The sequence below is a fragment of the Ambystoma mexicanum genome, chromosome 10 (genome assembly GCF_040938575.1).
Source record: "Ambystoma mexicanum isolate Mex_15411 chromosome 10, UKY_AmexF1_1, whole genome shotgun sequence".
NCBI classification, from domain to species: Eukaryota; Metazoa; Chordata; class Amphibia; order Caudata; family Ambystomatidae; genus Ambystoma; species Ambystoma mexicanum.
This window is the reverse complement of record NC_090932.1, coordinates 1,449,021,665-1,449,043,796: the sequence shown is the minus strand read 5'-3', so window position 1 is coordinate 1,449,043,796 and position 22,132 is coordinate 1,449,021,665. Positions and strand designations below refer to the sequence as shown.

At 44.3% G+C, this 22,132-nt stretch overlaps 1 long non-coding RNA gene across 3 annotated transcripts in view; it reads left to right on the top strand.

The window, feature by feature from the left end:
• The window catches only part of LOC138492395 (uncharacterized), a 331,714-nt gene that overhangs the window by 154,489 nt on the left and 155,093 nt on the right, over window positions 1-22,132 (top strand). For 2 of the 3 annotated variants that reach the window (XR_011276196.1, XR_011276198.1), the window contains one exon: window positions 12,330-12,429. This is a non-coding gene — a long non-coding RNA (uncharacterized lncRNA). Of the gene's footprint in view, window positions 1-5,020; window positions 5,112-12,329; window positions 12,430-22,132 lie in introns of all 3 variants that reach the window. The other variant, XR_011276197.1, reaches the window with a different exon arrangement.

Here is a 22,132-nt window from a genome sequence, read left to right as displayed (position 1 = left end):
GTAGAGTTAGGCGTGCTCTCCGTCCTGCCTTCTTGCAGGGGCGCGTTGTCTTTCGTGGGCGTGTGCGGTCCAGTTACTTCACTGACGCCGTCCCGTTTGATATAGTTCAGGTAGGTCTTATTGCTGTTCTTTAGTATTGTTGCTGTTCTGCATGCCTTTGTTTGTTTTAAAATGTCTCTTTTTCTCCCTTAGATATGCAGAGCTTCAGCGTGGCGAACTGGCTAGGTTGAGCCCCGCTGGTAAATGATGGCACATTAAGAGCGCTGTGATGCGGTAAGAAAGCGATATGCGCAGCGCTGGGAAGTCTTGCCTTTGCTAACCTGCGTTTTCCTTCCTTGTAGGTCACGGTGTTCTTCAGCACGAGTGGAATGTCTGGAATGGTGCCAGCCGAGAGGCGACCAGCCAGGTAAGCCTTTTGAGCAGTTCGTAATTTGCAAATGTCTCCACTGCTTTCTTTAATGTTGCCTCAATCTTCCTCTTTCAGGTTGTTTTGTCCCGGAGGCGTGCAGATTCGAGGAAGCTGGTCTCAGGAGCTGCGAGTGGTTAAAGATGAAGACTGCAGGTAAGATGCTGCTGCTAATGATGTTCCTTTTGTCTCCTTGCAGGCTCTGCTTCTCCGAGGTTCGGGGTGAATAGCTGGACACAGTGAGCGTCACGTTGCAAGCTGCAAGCTGCAAAGTAACACGAAGCGTGTTGTCTTGCTCGGTGTGGTTTAAATAGCCCCAACAAAATAGTCCAGGTAAAGTAGTCCCTAGGCTACCACACCCAAAACGCTAGACCGATTAGCTTGGTTCCTAGGAACCAAGCTATGTGGATGCCTCCATGTTGGCTGACAATACAATAAAGCAGTTCCCAAGCACATTGCTTTTTCATGGTGTATGATGGCGCCAGGACTGGCCCCAGCAGGGCTTTTGAAGAGGATGCCAGGCTCTAGAGGCCCGAGTCCTGGCTCCACCTGGACAATGGGTTTGCCAGAGGGGGTTTTGGGCAAGGGTTGTGACACCTACCTGTGCTTCATTAAGTCCTTTTAAAAGTGGTCAAATATATGTACTGTAATCAAACACCCACTCCCTGCGATAATTACATAGGCCTAGAAATTGCTGCATTTCCCTCACTGTCTCTGGTGTTGGAGTTTTCATGATTGCTTATGCTCTCTCAGGTGTCACTTTTCTCCCTTCTTGAGAGATTAGCTGTCCTATTTACAGGACCTCTTTCTGGCAGTATTGTATTTTCTCTTTGCCTTTGCCTACTTTGTATCCTTTCTCTGCTATTATGGTCATTAGTTGGACTGAGTCTTTTCTGCATTCTTCTTCTGTCTCGCGGCACACTAGTATATCATCCACTACTGAATTATTGTGCTCTCAAGTTGTATGTTATCCAGGTCCATCTGAATGACCCTATTAAAGATTGAGGGGCACTCACTGTACCACTGAGGCAGTCTTGTATGTTTCCAGTGCTGGGTTCTATACAAAAATGAAGTCAAATCCTGTGAGTTGTCATGAAGGGAAATTGAGAAAAGGGCGTTCTTGAAGTCTAATACTGTAAAATACTATAGTAATATTGCATAATATCGTAGCTGGATTTGGAACCAGACGAAACTCTGCTCCAACTATATTGTTCAGGGGACGGAGATCATGAATTAATCTTCACAACCCCCCCTGTTGATTTCTTCACTGGGTACACAGCCGTGTTAAATGGAAATTCTGATGATACCAATATTACCTGCTGTACCTGCTTTACTAACGTGGAAATGGTTTCAAATATACCTGCATCTACTTCTCTGGACATAGGGTACTGCTTTGCTCGTGACAAAATTGCTCCTGAGCTTAATTTTAACTGCTCCTGCTCCACTCAATAGACCCACATCATAATCACTGCTGGTCCATACGATACATGGCACATTTTCTAAATCTTCCTGGAAAAATGACGGTTTCTTTTTTACCAATGCCATTCTCTGTGGTATTCCTCTATTCTCTACTTGAATCCAATAAGAGCTATTTCTGTTCTCCATCCTCTTCCCTCATCTGTCCAATGGACAACCACCCTTTCCTGGCTAACTACTGCTGCTTCTAACTCTAAATGTATAACTTGTCCTCCTTCGTCATCCTGGTATTTCTGGCTTAAAAAAAAATGTGTCCAGTATTTTCACCACTTTACCTACCAGTCTAGGAAGCCATGTCAACAAAATATTTACTCCATACAAAAATACTTGTGGATCTAAAGGAACTCCTCGTAATGCTTGTTGGCCTGCAAATGTTGATATAAACTCTCTTAAATGTATATAATGTATCCCTGGAGTGGAACATACTATCCCTTTGTCAGTAAAAGATATAGGGCCTCATCACGAGTTTGGCAGTAACCCTTAAATGCGGTGGTAGCGCTATTACCGCCGCATTTAAGGGCCCGCCAGATCATGGCCATGGCGGATTTCCCCCCAGCTCTGAGCTAATTTGCTGATTTTCGGCGCTATTACCACCGGCGGGAAATCCGCCAGCGGTAATAGCGCACATTTTCCCTATTGGCCCCGATGGGGAATGAGGAATTCCTGAATGGGCCCAATGGGGAATGGGCACTAACAGTTCTGCCAAACCCGTAATCCGGCACTAATAGCGCCAGGAGGTTTGGCGGTAGGGCTAATCGCACCAGAGGTAATACCGCCGGTGTTACCGCCCAACTCGTGATGAGGCCCATAGTCCTTTTTAACTTTGTCATCAAATCACGCCCTTATATGTGAACTGGTGTCTGCCGAGAATACAATAGTGGCATAGATACGTCATGTTCTCCTATAGAAATTGGTAGTTCGTCAGTAAAAGGAACTAAACTCATAGCTCCAGAGAATCCCCTCGCATTCATGGCAATGACCGACATTGGGTACTTCCCCTCTCGAACACAGGAATGAGTCGCTCCAGTGTCTACAAGAAACACACATTTCTTGCCTCCTATCGTTACCCGGACCCTTGGTTCTTCTTGGGGGTCTGGTGTCACTGATAGTACTGAACACATCAAGTCACTCTGTGGGCTTTCCTGTTTCCTCCTACCACAGTCACACTCCCGGTCGTTGGTGTGGATGCTTGTGGGGCTCCTGCATTCGCATTCCATTGTGGCACTATTGCTCGTTGTGTCTGTACCTACTGGGTTTGTACTTTTTACTGCGTAGGCGCTTGCTGTGGTTACCCTTGTGGTGACTGTGCTTGCAATGGAACTTGCTGCGCTTGTTGTATTTGAGGCACACGTGTATGATTGTGCGTGTGATCTTGGGCATAATATTCTTGCGAATCTGTATTATACTGTGGAGAATAGCTCACCCCCCCCTCTTGCATCTTGCCAGTTCTGCTGCCTGCCCCCTTCTTCTGCACGTTCGAGCCATATTTCCTATCCTCCCACAATTCCTGTGACTGTACTCCATTAAATCCACTACCTCCTTAAGGGTTTTGAAATCCACTTAGTCATCCTCTAGGTCCATTCCCTCTACCTCGTGGCCAAACATTGTACCCACCTTGATCTATAGGATACTCTACATTGCTTGGCTGCACTGGCTGTACCTCTCGTGTTGCCACACATTCACCACTTGTCAGTACTGCTCCTTCTATAGAAGGTTTTGACCATTATTTCTGAACCAACTTTGCCCTCTCCTGCTTTCTGCTCTCTTCTTATTCTTTTCTTGTAACAGTCGACAATGATGTACAATAAATGTTAAAGGTATTTGTACCGCGCACCGTCACCAACGGAATTGGTCCCCAGGCGCTCTGGCGGATCTGTAAACGATAAGGGGGGTGGGTTAGTAAGGTGAAGAGGGAGTAGGATAGTGAGAGGAGTGGTGTTCTGTTGGCAGCTTCAACTTGGTATACACCGGATGCTGAGCTTTGGTGCGGGTATTGGATTGGTGTCAGTCCGCGTGTGCTGTTGCTCCGGCTTGTGTGTTGTTGCAGTGTTGTGAAGTGCGTGCGGCTTGTGGTGCGAGAGATGGTTGTGCGAGTTTTTGAGTGAGATAAGTATGCAGAGTTTGAGGTTATATTGGTTAGTGGGTTACCTGACCTTTAGCATGCTAATATTCACAGTATTGTCTAAGCGTGGCACTTGTTGGCCTTCACAATCCTACCTAGATGCGGCGCAGGCTGCTGTTCAGAATTCTATCTAGGTGTGGACATGCTAATGTTCACAGTTCTACCTAAGTGTGGACATGCTAATATTCACAATTCTATCTAAGTGTGGACATGCTAATATTCACAATTCTATCTAGATGCGACGCAGGCTAATGTTCACAATTCTATCTATGTGTGGACATGCTAATATTCACAATTCTATCTAAGTGTGGACATGCTAATATACGCAGTTCTATCTGTGTGGACATGCTAATATTCACAGTTCTAGTTAAGGACAGTGTTCTATGCTCCTCCGATATTATGTCATCCAATCTTTTGTTTCTTTTGGTGGAGATCCTTCGATTTTCCCTTTCATAACAATCTTTATCCCTCATTTGCCTATATAAATACCCAATCCTTTTCCCTATGTCTTCTGCCTCATGCTTATCAGCCCATGTTTGTATTCTTGGTATCCCTTGCAGCACCCTGCGGGGCTGTTGTTACCAATTGTTTTGTTGCTCATACCTTCTTTGTGCTTCCTTTTTCTTTCTCCTCTTTAAATGCGCTCTCTCGTTACTTTTCCTTCTTTTCATGCTTCTCTTTCTTCTCTTTCTCTAACATCATCAATACCCTTTCTGTATAACTTGAGTAATATCTGTCCTCCAATCCACTCGTTCTGCACTATTGTCACTTCCTTAGCTTTGTCCTTTCCTTCTTTTTGTCCCTCTGCTCCTTCCTCTGTTTTTCTCTATCTGCCCCTTCTTTCATCATGCTTTTTATACTCATCGCGTATTGACGTATATTTGCGTTTTTTAATCTTGCTTTCTTCCATGTTGTCTTCACTATTATAAGCGTGGGTTCATATGTCTGATTAACATACCCGACTGCTGCTTTTAACTAGATTCCTGTTTTCTCAGTGTCTTTACTCTTGCTTTCAGAAGAGGAAAGAGGAGCGGATGGTGTTGCATTCTCCCCTTTATGCTGATTAAGGATCCACTCCTTTTCGTGCGGGTCTTCCTTCTCGATCTGGTAAATTTTCCATACCTCTAAAATGGCTAACCTTTTCTGTAACTTCTTCCCTGTATATGCAGTGTGTAAGTATGCTGTCATGTGTTGTAATACAACTCTTGATAACAAACCTTCTTGAGGGTGTGGCATGAAGATTTTATCGGCCGCGCCTTTTACCCACTCAGAATGATACTTCCTAATCTTGGGTGTGTATCTCAGTAGTGTCTTACACCGGTGTAGCAGCGGTGTATCCCCCATGATAAGTCGTTTTTGACTGTCAATACGTACCAGACTTTTTATTATGTTATTACTTTAGTCAAATATACCACAATAATCAATTTGGGCAAGCACAATCAATCACTGACCCATTATCAAAACACCATTTTTTTAACCAATTTTAAAAGCAATGATATTTTCTTTATTCCTTCCTTTATAGTCCTACCGATTCTTTCTGTCCTGCTATTCTATTATTAACACTCTAAGCATCTTCTTTTTAGTTTTTGGACCATTTATCCTTCTATGATTGACGTCAATCACTTGATTATAGAGTCTGGTAACCAGCTAGATTATTTGCTCAGCTCAAGTCCCTCTGAATCAACTCTTCCCCAATCAACCTCTTTGCCTTCTGTCTGCAGGGCGCCTGCGGCAACCGGACAGGAATTTCATCAAAGGGGCACCTGCCGACCGACTCTTTTTCATACGTGTGCCTTTTCTCCGTTCTCCACAGGAAACTCTGCAATCTTCTGGCTAATGGTGCAAGACATCAAAAATCAGAGAGTCTGGATCCGGGGCCAGGAGATTGGATCAGAACCTTCCGCACCGCTACCAAAATGTGCAGTCGCACCTGGCCCGTTCCAAGTGCCAGATGGAATTACCAATAAACTATCTAAGTCCCAAATAACCGGACAGACTCAAAGAATATGCCAAAGCACTACTTTATTATAAGCACATATAAAGTAGGAAAACCTGGTGTACAAACAGATTGCAGCTCACTCAATCTCATCTACATTTTGATTACACAAAGGCTTTATACTTCGATGTTTGTCAGCTATGACATCATCCTACGTGGCAAACAGTAAAAAACTATCGATTGATAGCAATGTGGGCAAGAACCAATGGAGACTCAATGAGTTAATCCTAAAGGCTGTCGCTCTTAGAGCCCAAATGGAAAAAGCAATAACTACTTATTTTACCGAGAACGATACTGCAGAGGTGGATTGGCAGGTGATGTGGGACTCTGGGAAGGTAGTGATTAGGAGGGAATTCATCTCACAGGCTGTCTCTTATGTCAATGGGAGACAGGTAATCTGAATCAAACTGGAAAAGGAGATGCAGATGGCAGAAATGCAGCATTAGACCAAACAATTGCAGAGTTCGTTACGAGCCCTGCAAAAACTGAGGGCCCAAATGGTGGCACATATAGCAGAGCACTCAGCACTGACCTTGTTGAACACTAAACAAATATACTATACCCAGGGAAGCAAGGCTAACTGATTACTTGCCGCAAAGCTGCAGAAGGGTAAATCCCGTAATCACATCACACACTTACAAGACGAAGGGCGTAACCTACATGTGAGAGATGAGGACAAAATGAGGATCATGGAAAGGTACCAAGCAACCCTGTTAAACAACCTTTATTAGGAATGTGAATTTGCCACGCCTGACCAAAGAGGAAAGGGAGACCTTAGAAAGGCCCATTACAGCAGAGGAATTTAACAATAAAACACCAGGGCTGGATGAATTTTGTAACTGCTACTATAAAACCTTTAGAACACAACTATTGATGCCCATGACATGCCTATTCAATAGGATTAGAGAGGAAGGAACGGTAACTCTGTCATCAGCGTAGTTGTAGCATGTGAGGCCATGTCCTTTAATGAGCTTGATTAGTGGAGCCAGGTATATATGTTGAAGAGCAGCGGAGATGGGGAGGAGCCTTGTGGTACCCCACAGGTGGATTCCCTTGGAGTGGATTTGAAGGGTTTGATTCAGATGGTTTCTGTTCTATCTGTAATCCAGCGTAAGGCTAGGTCGGTGATTCCTATTTCTGCCAACCTCCTGATGAGGATGTCATGGTTGACTGTGTCAAATCCTGCTGAGAGATTCAGAAGTACTAGAGCTGCGCTTGTGTTCGAGTCTGCATTAGCTTTCATTTCATCCTAGATTGAGAGCAATGCTGTTTCTGTTCCTAAGCCTACTTGTGCATGGTCCAGCAAAAGGAGTTCTTCTATGTAATCTTGTATTGTTCTATATATGTAGGTTTCGAGCAGTTTCCCTGGATAGGGAATGTTTGAGATGGGTCTGTAGTTGTTGAGGTCTTCCACGCTGCTTGCTGTTTCTTTGAGGAGCGGCTTGATGTATGCCAATTTGAATGATTGCGGTACTTTTCCTGTTAACACTGATTGGTTGAAAAGGTTCCATGGGTGCTCCTTGTATGAGGATTGATTTGTGTATGTCTGGGGGCAGGAATCCATGGTGGAGCCGGCTTTGTTGCTGTTTCTTACCAGCTTGAGGAATGTCTCCGCTGATATTTGGGAAAGATTTGTAGTTTGTTCTGACGATCCTCGGATGACAAGGTCGGTTGCGTGTTGTGGTAGATTGGTCTGCTTTGTATGATTTGGTGGATGGTGCTGATTTTGTTCTTGAGGTGATCTGCAAGGTCGTTGCATAGTTTCAATGACAGCATGGGCGTGTTGCTGCAGCCAGAGGTGTTTCTCATTTCGTTTATGATGTTAAACAGTTCTTTTTGAGTGTTGTCAGCTTCAGAGATTTGGTTGTCGTAGAATTTCATTTTGGCCTTGTGGATTTCCTTTTTGTTTGAGCAGATTTATCGTTGGAATTGTAATTTCTTTGCCTGGTCATATTTTTTCCCCTGCAATCTAGTTCACGCGTCTTTTTTTGTCTTTTCATGTCTCTGAGAAGCGGGTTAAACCTTTTTTTTATTGTTGGGCTTTGCATGACTGGGTGAAAGGTTTTTCCTTGGGGATGTCGTTGATTGTTTTGTTGATCCACTTGTGCAGTAATTGTGTTTTCTTGTCGAGGTCAGCTTCGTCCAGGGCCCTTGTCTGTGGATTGTTGATTTCCAATTGTTCTATTAGGTTGCTAGCTTTGATGGTCCTCCAGTTTCTTTTCATGTTGGTGGTCAGTTTGTCCGGTTGTTTGGCTGTTGTCCTGGGTAGCCTGATTTCGAAAGGGATAATGAGGTGGTCGCTCCAGAGGATATGTATTGGTGGTGCCGTGGTGATGAGGTTTTTTATTGGCGTAGATTGCATCTAGCGTATGACCAGCCATGTGAGTTGCTCCTTTGACTAGCTGATGTAGTTTCATTGTCTTCAATTGTGTGGCTAGTGACTTTTGTGAGTTAGCGTTTTTTTCTTCAAACCAGATGTTAAAGTCTGCCAGGATTATCAGGTGTTCCTGCTTGATGGCCAGGTTGGTAATGGCTTCTGTGAAGGCGTCCACGAAGGTCGCATCATATGTCGGTGGTCTGTAAACTAGAACAAATTTAAGGTTTGTTTTGGGGTTTGGTGTTAGGTGAACGATTAGGGATTTACAGTTTTCGATGCTTAGTGGTTCATCCGTTTTAATTTTCGGGTCTTCCTTGTAAGCTACTGCCAGTCCTCCTCCTCTTTAGTTTTTTCTGCTTGCCTGTGAGCACTTGAAGTTGAAGTCGTCAGGGAGGCAGTTGTGGAGTGTGATTTTGTACTTTTCGTCTAGCCAAGTTTCGATTGAAACAAACACTCAAACCCCTCCACAGGAGCCCATGAAACAGGCCAAAAACAGATCACAATCAATGTACAACTAGTCACTGAGCATCAACCAGCCCCTAAGGCTGCTTTCCAAGTGGTTTCCCTAGAAGATCCTTTGAGATTGCAGTCGAGAAGGCAAGTGGAAATGGCTACCAAGAGCAAGGCAGAGACACACCTGGCTATTCTAACCAATTACAAGGGAGGAGGGCGGGGCCTGGGAGAAAGCCAGAGACAAACAAAGGACTACACACCAGGGACTGCACACTCTAGATGCAGGCCAGCCCAGAGAGACAGGGTGAGAAGCCACAGAAACACATGAGAAACCCACCAGAATAGCACAAACTGGACAAAAAACTATTGGAAAAAACACTCAAACCCCTCCACAGGAGCACATGAAACAGGCCAAAAACGGATTACAATCAATGTAGAACTACTCACTGAGCATCAGCCAGCTCATAAGGCTGCTTCCCAAGTGGTTACCTTAGGAAATCCTTTGAGATTGCAGTCCAGAAGGCAAGTGGAAATGCAAGGCAGAAACACACCTGACTATTCTAACCAATTGCGAGGGGGGAGTGTGGGGACTGGGAGAAAGCCAGAGACGAACGACTACACCCCAAGGATTGTACACTCTAGATGCAGGCCAGCTCAGAAAAACAGGGTGAGAAGCCACAGAAACACTAGAGAAACCCACCAGAATAGCACAAACTGGTCAAAAAACGATTGAAAAAAACACTCAAACCACTCCACAGGAGCGCATGAAACAGGCAAAAACAGATTACAATCAATGTACACCTACTCACTGAGTATAGACCAGCCTCTTAGGCTGCTTCCCAAGTGGTTTCCTGATGGTTTAGAAGTGCTAAACCATCAGTCTTGGAGTCTGTATGAGCTCAGTGAAGACTTTATGCACATTGTTTTGAAGGTGATTCTTTTTTGGGTGGATCGGGAAAAAAGCAAGACAGCTGCGATGTGCTGTTGGCAGCTTCAGTTTGGAAACACTGTTCGTTGAGCATAGGTGCGCTATTCGGAAGGTGGGCGTCATGTGGTGTTGTGCAAGATCGTGTGCGGTTTTTATTTTTTGTTCACAATGTGAAGTATGTGCGGTTTGCAGAGCTGTAGAGGTTTGGTTGTATTTAGTGCAAAATGTGAGAGGTGTATGGAGAAAGTTGCGTTTTAGTATGGTTTGGTAGTGGAAGTCGTATTCCTGCTTCCACTGTTACACAGATGTATTGTACCTTGCCTCCTTCCGTTTGCCCTTTGTGGATTTTAATGATTGTCGCGTCCAGGAGTGATGGGTTCCTATGCTTCTTGGTCATTCCATGGGCTGTCTGAACTCTTAATGCAAGCCCTAGTTCTGGCTAGGTAACATGTTCCCTGCCCTAAGGGGGCTCAGATGGGGAGGGACAGTTTTCACTTCCTCAGTTCCCTTGGGCTTTGTCTTTGTCTATTATCTAGTTGGGCTGCCTGCTGCTTACTCATGTTCTCCTGTTGGCCCTTTCTGTGGGGTACGCCTAGACAGAAAGTCTCCTTTCCCTGATTTCCCTTCACTTCCCAGGCTTCCCTTAGCCCTTCTTCCCCAGTCCAATTGTGTAGGGCCTACCACATTTTGCTGTTTCTCAGTTATCCCTGTCTAGGGGGAGTGGGGTCACCTCCGTTTAAGCCTCTCTGCCCAGTCCTATCCCTCATTCCTCCACTGTTTTAAAGCTATGTTTCCTTTTTTCGTTGCTTGGTCGGTTTCATTGTAGTTGGAGCTGAAGAGCCAGGTTTTAAGAAGTTTCCTAAATTTGGTATGGTCCTCCATAGTTTTTATTTCCCTGGCAAGGGAGTTCCATAGTTTCACAGCTAAGCACGAAAATGCTGATCCACCCTGGTTTTTTTTGTGTATGGTTTGGGTTTTAGGTGGATGTCGTTGCAGGATCTCAGGGTTCTGGTGGGATTGTAGACAGAGAATTTCTTTTGAATAAAATCTGCTCCCTGTCCTTGAATTGATCTATGCTTTATGCACATTGTTTTGACGGTGATTCTTTTTTGACCGGGAGTCAATGTAGTATCCTAAGAGCTGGTGTGATATGAGCTCTTCTGTTGAGTTTAAGGAAAAGTCTGACTGCTGCGTTTTGTATTTGTTGCAGTTTTCTCAGTAGGTATTCCGGCATTCCAAGGTATATGCTGTTGGCATAGTCAATCCTGGACATTATGAGAGATATGATGGTCAGTGTTTTGTGCGTGAAGGAGAGGAATGGTACAATCTTTTTAATCATGTGTAGGTGGAAGAAGCATTTCAAGAGTATCATATTGACTTGGCGTTCTAATGTTAACTCGTAGTCCATGTGGATTCCCTGTTTTTTTTTTCTTTTTTTTTACAGCTTTGGATGGTGTCAATGGCATTCACAGTTCTGTGTGCCCTGGGATGTGCTGGGTGTTTCCTTGTTCGTCAGGTGTAATCATGATTTCTGTCTTGTCTGGATTCATTTTGAGGTCGTTAATATTCATCCACTGGTAGAGCTCTTTCAGACACTCTATTAGGCTTGTGTTTTCCTCTTGTATGCCACTGAATTTGAAGATGATTTGTGTATCATCTGCGAAGTTGTAGCATGTTAATCTGTGTCTTTTGATGAGGTTGATTAGCGGTGCCATGTAGATGTTGAGAAGTAGCGGGATGGCAAGGGGCCATGGGATACTCCGCAGGCGCTGTCCTGTGGTGTGGATTTGAAAGGCTTTAACCATACTATTTGTGTTCTTTCCAACAAGAAAGACTTGATCCAGAGCAGCACCGGGTCAGTGGGCCCTATTTCTTTCAATGTTGTGGTTGACTGTATTGAGAGATCAAGTAATATCAGTGCTGATTTGGTGTTGGAGTCTGCGTTCCTCTTTAGAACGTCCCATATCGAGACAACGGTGAGCATTGGTTGAAGATCTATGCTTTACTCTGGTAGAACGTCTCCTGTGAGATGGATTCAGTTGTCTATGTTGTGGCCATATTTTGGAGGCCTCTGGCTTGTGCAACCATCTCTTAACAAGAAATGGTGCAACAGCCCTGTACGGTTTCTGGATTAGCCATATAGAAAAGTGTCAGTATTGGAAAGAACCATGTTGTACGATTTCTCCTTGATATTTGTCTAGTAATTTGAGAAAGTAATACAGAGGTCAGTCAGAGGAGAGTCTGTGAACAAATCACATTTGCACAGCACTTAATTTGAAGGCAGTAGAAAGAACTCCGAGATATTTTGTGTTGCTGCTTCTATTGCGGGTTTGTGATTTGTTAAGGGCCAATTCAAAATTAAGGTGTATCTTCTCATTTGTTTTCTAGTTTTGATAATTTACATAAACAGCAAAAAATCTAACTTCATGATATCAGCCAATGGTCTGCATGCATCTTAGAACTCTTATTTTGGCTACATTTGAGGTTCAGTATTTCTTTCTGTTTAACAGGAGGGGCCTATAAGAAGGGAACAAACTAACATGTTCATTGTTTTTACACTTGTTTCTGAAGGTTACCTAGAAGAATCTGGGCTCATGAAGTTCAATGGGTTGTGCCTCTTCCATGACATCAGTGAAAATGAACAGGCAGTACCATGACATCCAGATTAATGGTAAGTTATCCATCTTTTGGACTAACTGCATAGGAACGGATATGCCCAGCAGCTAATTATCAGAGATGTCAAAAACCCATAGGAGACACCTGCGTCTTTTGCTTGACAAAATGCAACAATGTTGTCAGAATGTTGCGGCAACTGGCAATAGCTGCTCAACAGTTCCTGAAAAGGGTATACTCTTGTTCACCTCTTTATCGTCAGACTACAACCAGACAAAATGCTGATTTGATCATTCTTATCCCCCCACTGTTCTCTGTTGCCTCCAAATGCCAACCGAATGGTAAAAAAGGGTCCACCAACAGGGTTAGGAGGGGGATTGCCTCATTATTCAACCTTCTTTTCTGGCAGTCCCATCCATGTAGCCACAGTGCCCAGGCAAATAGATGTGTCCCGGGGTCTCTGGTTCTCTGTCTCTTAAGAGTTTCCCCCCAGGGTACTCTGATTGCTGGCTGGCAAGGACTTTTTGCCAGGTGTGGTCCACGGTTGACACCTGTGGGTTGGCCTAGTGCAGCGTGGTTGGGTCCTCTGCTGATGACCTGCCAAGGGACCCTTGCCAGGATAGGACCAAGATTGTCGCCTGCGGGTTGGACTACTGTGCTCTGGTGGGGATTCCCTTGTTACTGGCTGGCATGGGCTTCCTATCAGTCTGGGGCCAAGATTGGGGCCTGCAGGTTGGTCTAGTGCACTCCTGTAGGGATAAGCTGTCCTCTATTATACTTGCTCCCCTTGTTATATTCTGTCTGGGGCTCGCCTTCACCCAAACCATTCATTTGTGCACTCTCCAACCTGCTCCTGGCATAGATTTTTTTTCCTCCCATCACCCACCCCCCTCGCCTATACAAACTCCCCTGGACTGACGTGGACTTTCAGAACCTTCCTAACTCTACTACCTAAGGAGGTGACCTCCTTCTCTCAGATCTCTAAAATGGTCTCCCTTAATACACCGCTCAAGCTGTATTCCTCCTCCAGAAACACAATATCCTCTACCAAATCCATCTCCTTCCAACTAAGTTCTTTCTTGAGAAATATTTCCTTTTTCCTCTCTCAAGATGGTAATCCTTTCTTTCCTCTCCAAGGTGATAATCCTCTGTTTCTTTTCTCACACATTCTTTCCTACTGCTTCCAACCAAGCTTCCACACTATTTCTCCAGGATAACTCTGCTGTTGTTGCTACTCTACACTCCTCTCGCTTCACCACTCACTAGTACATCCTGCTTCCCAGTCTCTGTTGATGTGCACCTCTCAAAGTCTTCTGCTCTCCTCATGCAAGCTCTCCCAAGGAGTGATCCAGAATGACTTGCTTTAAATGTCTGGTCTCACCTCCCCTTCTTTGGTGCTTATGGACATTGGCAGCATGTGTACAGAGTGGGCTGGTCTTGCTTGTGGTTGGGCCACCTGCTTGTGGTCAGGTGGGCTGCAGCGTTGTTGCTTAAGCTATATCGTGGCCATCAATGTTCCCTCTATTTATTTTTCTCTAAGTGCGGAAATGATTTGCTTACGTGCGCACATTATTTTCCATGTGCGCAACTGAATAACGATGTAAGTCACTTTGTGAGCATGCGTAGTTAGTGAGCTACCATCTCCGAAGAGTTTGGAAGGAAATGTCCCCTTCCCAACCACTGCACTTCTTTACAAATCAGTTGTAAAAGGAGCATATTACAACTCTTTTTCCAAACATATAGGCTACAAAATCAAATATTTATATGGGTTTATAAGGAGAGCTCATTAACCAGTCCAAGACTCCAAGATATGCCATAGTACCTACCAAATGTACTCCTGCGCATAGAGAAAAACGTGTATGCACAAAAAGCTTTGCATGCTCAGGATAAACAATAGGTTTAGTTGTGGCTATTTATTTGTCAACACTGCTCAGATACAATGCAGAAAGTGTTTAATGCCATTGGGAAAAAACTCATGTTTATCACAAAAAACAAGTATTGCTAATCACTGATGTGGTTGTCAAAAAATGCAGACATTATGCAATTTTTGCAAATGAAATAATTGCAACTGAAAGGAATGTGTCAGAAAACATGCCAATAGGTGTTTGTGTGCCACTTTAATGAAGTAATTCAAGGACCAGGAGACAATGCCTCATAATCTATGTAAGGGTGATAATTGCATCAGAATAACTGCACCACAGAATATGATCTGAATTCCTGGTCCTCTGCTTACTATCCACATTATGATGTTGTTCTGTGAGTTGTAACATTTACTCAAAACCAGCCTTACAGCTAGGAGGCATATACTATTTTATTAAAAACAGGGCAATGTACCCAACAAAAACGGGAAACCATGAACATATATGAATCTACCCCCTGCTTCTACCCACAAGGTTCCACTGATCTCTTTTCGAATCAGTGACCATCAGAGCAATGTCATTAGTAGGAACTTTAATAATATGATTGCATGATCTCAAGAGGAATTTTAAGGAGAAAGAAAATGTTTCAATAAGCATGAAATATCCCTACTAGCAAAGCTAATTACTTTCTTACTCCCTGAAAAATCTTTTGACTCCAAGTATGGAGTAAAATCATATCGGAGCCCTGATTGTAACCCTGACATAGGAAATGAAATTACAGGGCACATAATACAGCCTATAGTTTTGCCCACCCTTGATCACCACAGGCTAGACAAAAATCAACAAGGTTTCTTCTGGCGCCCCGTTGATGAAAATCACATATATTTGCCCTTTAAGACGATAGCAGCAATGCTCACAGTTACAACATATTGAGTACCTTCTTCTTTAACTAGGGACCCCTCTTCTGAAATTCACTGTTATCAGTTGAACAAGATGCATGGGGATGCTAGAAGCAATAAATGCAAACCCATGAATATATTGAAAAGTCCTCAGCAGCTGAGCATACAAAGAAATAGAAGGTGCAGTTTCCTAGGCTATTACTATAGTTTCCTCGAATTGAGCAAACAAACACTTTTCCTTCACTGTACGGTACTGCCAAAACATCTGATTTTTTTTTGTTGAAAGATGCTGATTTGTTCTTCACACCGAAGGAGTATTCTCCTGTTCCCTTCCCCCTGTTCCTTTCCCGGGCTCCTGTGCTAGCCTCCAATATTAGTTGACAAGGCTCTGTAAAAAGTGAGGGATTGTAGAAGTGCAACCCTAACTGCGATATTTGCATACCCACAAATACTTTTCAAGCAAATCCAATTTAAAGCCTCATGATGATATATGTAGTTTAAGAAAATGTCATAAATCTGCATGTGCAAAATTACTATGAAGTGCATACAACATTGTTTGCAACATACCCCACCTTTCAATTGTTGAGTAGGTTTTCGACAAGTGCTCAGTGAAACCATTTTTGTGTAGCAACGAGTTAACATATAATGTGTTAAGGTCTATGCCCCATGGAACTCTGAAAATGTTGAAAGGTTGCAGATTGTGTCAAAAGCATTCTAGTTATCTGAATATTGTTGCCCTCATTTTATATATGAATAATGCCAGATAGAGTCCCTACCAATTATCCCTTACAGGCCAAGTAAATGATATGGCAATGTTGCTCTCTAATCATAGGGTAATATTAGAAAAAATTAATATTTGAATTTTACAATGCATTAACTTGCAAGCGGGACTTTTCAAAGAGCTTGTGTGACATATGTACAAAGAATAGGAAGCATGGGATGAGGTTAAATATCCTAGTAGCCTGCTTACTTACAGTCAGTACCCGATATTTGAGCTGACACTCGGGTTACATAATGTGGGTAATGCTTTTACTAAGGCACCATGAGTAACAGAAATTCTTGTGCTTGAATGTCATTCATATTATAACATAAACCAAGACTGTATCTAAGTGGGTAACCTTTTGCTGAGCTAAGGTAGGCAGAGTCAAGGTTGTCTGGTAACATCTGAATATGGCCTGGGGCTGAGTTCAAGTCATACGGTAAAAGTGTGGTAGAGTCAAGCATAGGATCCAGGGTGGGGAGGGAAGAACATTTAGTTGATGTGTGCAGGCATATCCTAGTTATATCTTCTGTTCATGCAGCCGCTTTTTCATATTCATGTTTAGCCTTGTGTGGGTGTATTCTATTTTTAGAGTTTTTAGGTTTTGAAGGTCAAGCTTGCATAGTAGGGCAATGTCAATAGGTTACGCCAGAATATCAAGAATAGTTTGCATAATTTAGCTTAATTTTGAGAGAAAGCAAATATAAGGTACCTGCTGTGGCTTGTGCTTTATTAAATCTTATTTGAATAGGTGGGAATTGTCTGTGTGCGCAGCTAAAATTCTTCTGAGCGGCACCCAGAAGGAAGCTGGGCAAGCGCACATGCGCACAGTTTAGCGGGAACATTGGTGGCCATGCAGCCATCTTATATTTCTGAATGGATAGGGACCTATGTGTGTTCCCTTTCCCTTCCTATGTGCTACACCAAGATAGCCTGCACAGAACTCTTTCTTCTTTTTATGCATTTGTTGCACGAAAATAGTGACATTGTTTCCCCACTCGGACACACGTCGCTAGAGTTACAATGTTTGTTTTTCTTTCACTCGTGCAGGAGATGTGCATATTCTTCTTCCGCTTTGAAGTTCATTATTAATCTTGAGAGAGAGAGAGAGAGAGAGAGAGAGAGAGAGAGAGAGAGAGAGAGAGAGAGAGAGAGAAATGTATCCAATCTTTCGTGGAAGCATTTTCGAGTGGTTCTAAAGATGTTGCTTTCAACGTCGGGTATTTGGATATGGCTGGAGGGAGCTTCGGGCTCCACCCTTTAAAGCCGCTCTCGCTCTTTGCTCCCCTGGAACTTGAGAGGTTTGGAGGGCCACGAAGGGATCTATTTAGTGTTTGTAGCACAACCGGTTGACTGTCCTTTGCCCAAGTGCATGGGACTTCATCACACCATGTATTCAGTCTCCTTCCTGCCTTCACTTCAGGTTAATGGCAGCTGGTGCAGCGTATAAACATTGTTCAGATGCTCTTTCAGAACAGGCCTCCTCTGCCACACTTCCTGTCCTGAAAACCCACGCACACTGAGACGTGGCTGCCTGCCAGCCCCGATTCTGAGGAGTTTGTACTGTTATTTCTCCTTTGTTGCTGGTGATTGGCTTTGGTTATGGGAGTCTGCATTTCACTGCAATTTTCTTTATTTGAAATACCAGAGCCTAGCAAGATCCTAGCCAGTTGGATAGCTGACTGAAAAACACGATACTTTCTATTTAAATAGTTAACTTTGCTTTGGTAACTTAAACAAAATGTCTCTAATAAATTATGAAACAATACTAGGACAATTCAGTGCTCAGGCTTATGTTACATCCAAATGTAACCTTTTTTTGTATATATGCGTGTGTAAAGTAACTACTATGAACATTTCTCCCTGCTCAAGCAGGCTGAATAATCTATGCCTCCATTTAAAAAGGTGGACTTCATCAACATTTACAATCTAATAGAAAGTTAACTTTGAGACGTTTTGATTATTTTGCTCTCAACAAATCTTTTTTTTGTGGTTTGAGTGATATACAAATGGCATGCATTTTTGGGATTCAGCCGCGTGAATGTTTATGATGTCTTTTGCTTGTCAAGTGAATGCACAGTTCAAAAGGATTTTCTGTCTAGTTTTAGGACTACTCCAGAAGTATCTGGGTGTCCTTTGTTTTCGTTCCCTGGAAGGTTTCTGCACATGTGTACGGCTGGAGAGGAGGGTGGGGGCCCCATGCTAGGACCACCACAGTGTGCTTGCGGTGGTCAGGCAGATGGATGTGGTGAACCAGACGTCCTTCCCAAATGCTATGGTTAGGTGGCAAAGCCAGAGAACTCCTAGATAGAGAATAGAGGGTGGGAATCTTGGAATGGAGCAGTTTGTGAATGACAGAGGTGGTATTAAGTTTTGCCTTTAGTACAGTATTTGTAGTTTTAATACTACACTCAAATTTAGAAAATGAACGTACCAGAATGTTTGCCTTATGGGCTGTTGCACGTGTAGGAATTATAGGCATACAGCAGAAGTTACTTGCTTTCAATAATTGTTTTGCCTCCGAGATGCATTTTGTTGGTATGCATGGTGTTGTGGACTTGGGAGGCAAGCCAGAATGCGGAAGGCCGTGTGGGAGACCCCAGGCAGACCCACAGTTTCTGGCCAGGGATTAACAGACCCAGTGAGGGTGCATTGTCTATGCAGGCCGACTGGGGTCTGGCAATAACCGGCAGGCTACACCGAAGAGTGAGAACACCAAATGACTGGAGTACCTTTGGATGCAGGGGGTGGAGGGACACCAAAATAATAAGGGAATGGTTGGAGAAGGAAAAGCTGAGTGAGGATGCTGGGGGAGGAGGAGAGGGGGTAAGAGAGAGACTGGAGAGAGAGAACAAAGAATGGACAGCTGGGGAGCGATGAGAGAGTGGGGAGCGAGAAGGAAACAATAACCGGTGGGAGGTAGTGGGAGAGAAGGGGCTGGTAGAGAGGTTGAGGGCTCAGAGAAGGAGGAAAGAAAGAGACACAGAGAGAACAGGAAAAGGGGATAAAGAAAGTGAGAGAGGAGAACCAGAGAAGAAAGGGAAAGAGAGGAAGAGGGACCAAAAAAGAGAGACCAGAAAGAGAAGGAGAGAGAAGGAGAAAGAGATAGAAGATCAGGGGCGAGAGGGGAAGGGAGAAAAAGGAAGAGAGAGGGGAGATGCTTACCTGTCTCGCGCTGGTCACGTGCCTCTTGGGTCCTCAGCAGTGACACCAAGCAGCTGGTCTTCTGTTTCCCATGGCAGAGGGGGCCCCCATCTTCCTTTCACAGCGCTCGGCGCATCGCTACAGTTAGGCGGCCCCACGTGTGTGCTGGAGCATGTTTGCTAAGCAACCATACATAAATAGACTCGTTCTTGCACCGAGGCATAAAAGAGAAGTGAAGCAATGCCTCGGTGCTTCTCAACTTCCTTGTTGACTATGCTCCTCTCTCCCCTGGCTCTGTTCTCTGTGCACCTTCTCCTTGGTGTTTCTCTAGCGTCGCTTGCTGCCCTGCTTCCCCTTTTTTTCTTGTTCTCTATCTCCTGGTTTTCTACCAGCCTTTGTCTCATTCTCCTGGCTGGTTGTCCTTGTTATCTCCTACCAGCCTGGTGCCCATATTGAGTGCATGGCACTGTTTCTGCACCATGGTAATCCAGTGGCACGTATTTCGTGGTGCAGGAATATTTGCCCTGTCTTCTTCCTCTGAGTGTTTAGCAACCAGTCGGCAAGGGTATGGTGGGATTTCAGGCATTGCCTTCACTATCCGGCAGCTACGGTTACAATGTGGCGACTTCTGCTCAACTGACCCTAAAGGTACGTGCCAGCGCTCTGATCTGCTTGACAGATTGAGACGCCTACCTTCCCAGTCTTTGGATATGGAGTCCCTGCAGGAATTGAGGGATGAAGTAATGGCGCTATGTCAAGAAATGACAGCCCTCAAACAGGGAAATCAGTTACTCAGGGATGCTATGGTGCAAAACACAATGGCTCCACTTGCTGACAGCACTTTAGCATCGACTGCATTCGTTAAGTACGATGGGGTTCCCCAAACCCTCACCGAGTTTTGCAATCATTGCCGAGTCCAGTTTCTGTTTCGGCCGGTACATTTTGCAAGCTATAGAGTGAAAATTGGGTCTATTCTAAACAACCTCACAGGGAATGCTCTAGCCTTGGCTACACCCTACGTGTCTGCTAGGAGTAACGTCCTAGGTTCCTTCTCCTTATTTGAGAAAGCGTCCTTGAGGCATTCCAGTCGCCTAATACCACAGCCATTGCCCAGAACCGTTATTGAACATTAAACAAGGGACACAAAACATCATCCCCCACATTAGTCGGTTTCATCAGCTGGGTAATGAGTCTCAATGGCCTGAAGAGACTCAAAAGACATTGTTCCGCCGTGGATTACGCAGGGAATTAAAGGACGAATTAGTCCATACCCTGGAACCCGCCACTATTCAGGCATTGATCGATCAAGTGATCAAGATTGACCATCGTTTGACCGAATGTAGACAAAGTGACTACAACAGATCAGTACCACCTGCACCCTCAGCTGCGAGAGGCCCCCCTCAGTAGGGGTGGTCTGACCAGAACCCAAGCAGTTGGGAGCAGTACGTGCCCCCTTTCTGAAGCCGAAAGAAGACGATGCAGACAGAATAACTTGTGTCTGTATTGCAGTGATGGAAGTAATTTTCTGAGTACCTATCCTGTTCGACCTGCTAAACAGGGGAGGAACTAGCAGGCTTGTTGTCAGTCGGGAAGGAAACAATGAGCCCAGCTACTCCTACCACCCTTCCCCCGCCACGGTGCAGCCATGCCGCCTCACATACTTTTCATTTTGCAGGTTACCATATCATGGGGCGAAGGAAAACAACCAATGAAACCAGCACTGAAAGACTCTGGAGCATCCGGTAATTACATGGATGCCAAATTCTGTGCCCACCTCAAGATGACTGCGTTTCCTAAATCTCATCCAGCAATTGCGGAAGGGATAGATGGGACTCCTCTGGTGTCAGGTCCCCTCACTCATGAAATAGAATCCATTGTTTTCACCATCAATCAACAAAAGAAAACATTGGCTTTCAACCTTATACAATCACCTTCATATCCACTGGTGTTGGGTCTGCAGTGGTTGGGGTTTCATAACCCCTACATTATCTGGGCCAGGCAAACTCTGATATTTAGTTCCGACCTATGTACCAGAAAATGCTGCTCAGTCCAACTCCCGTTTTTGGTACAATTTGACCACACTTATGCAAGTCCTGTTCGGTCTGTTCTTTGCTGTCAAAAGAGGGTGGTGGAGTATACCAACTTCGACAAGGTGTTTTTCTCGCCTGAAGACATACCTCTACCATCATCGCGTCCTTGTGATTGTGAGAGAAGGCTACACCCGGATGAAACCATTCCTCATGGGCGAGTGTATTAGCTTACCACACAGGAAGGAGGGGAACTAAGACAGTATATTTCTGAATGCCTTGAAAAAGGCTACATCCAGCCCCTTCAGTCCCCAGCAGGGGCCCCATTGTTTTTTGTACCCAAGAAAGGGGGCATCTTTCAACCTTGCGTTGACTATCGTGTGTTAAACGACATAACGATGAAGGACAGGCATCCATTACCTCTGATAGGAGACATACTGAAATCCCTACATAACGCCTGCATGTTCACAAAGATCGACCTTTGGGTGCTTACCACCTAGTGAGAATCAAACCTGGAGATTAATGAAAGACTGCTTTCAATACTCCTGTGGGGCATTAGGAATATTGCGTAATGCCTTTCGGTTTTTGTAATGCCCCAGCAGTCTTCCAGTGCTTTATAGACTCCCTCTTTACAGACCTCCTCAGTATAACCACCTGGGTTTATTTGGATGACATTTTTGTTTTCTCTAAAACACTGGAGGAACACATAGCTCATGTCTCCAAGGTCCTTCAGAGGCTACTGGACAATCACCTGTATGGCAAGGAAGAGAAATGTCAATTCCAACAACAACGGATTGAATTCCTGGGTTATGTGATTGATTCGGATGGCGTCCAGATGGATCCAAGGAAGATGAAATCCATTGTGGAGCAGTCTTGTCCACGGGATGTTAAAGCAGTTCCATGATTTTTGGGGTTTGCTCATTTTTACAGGCGCTTTATACCCGGTTTTCGCCCACAAGACCACACAAATTACATGTTTATTTCGGAAAGTAGTAGCATTCTGCTGGGATTAACAAGCTGAACAAGGGTTTCCGAAAATCAAAGCAGAGTTTGTGAAGGCTCCAATCCTGAG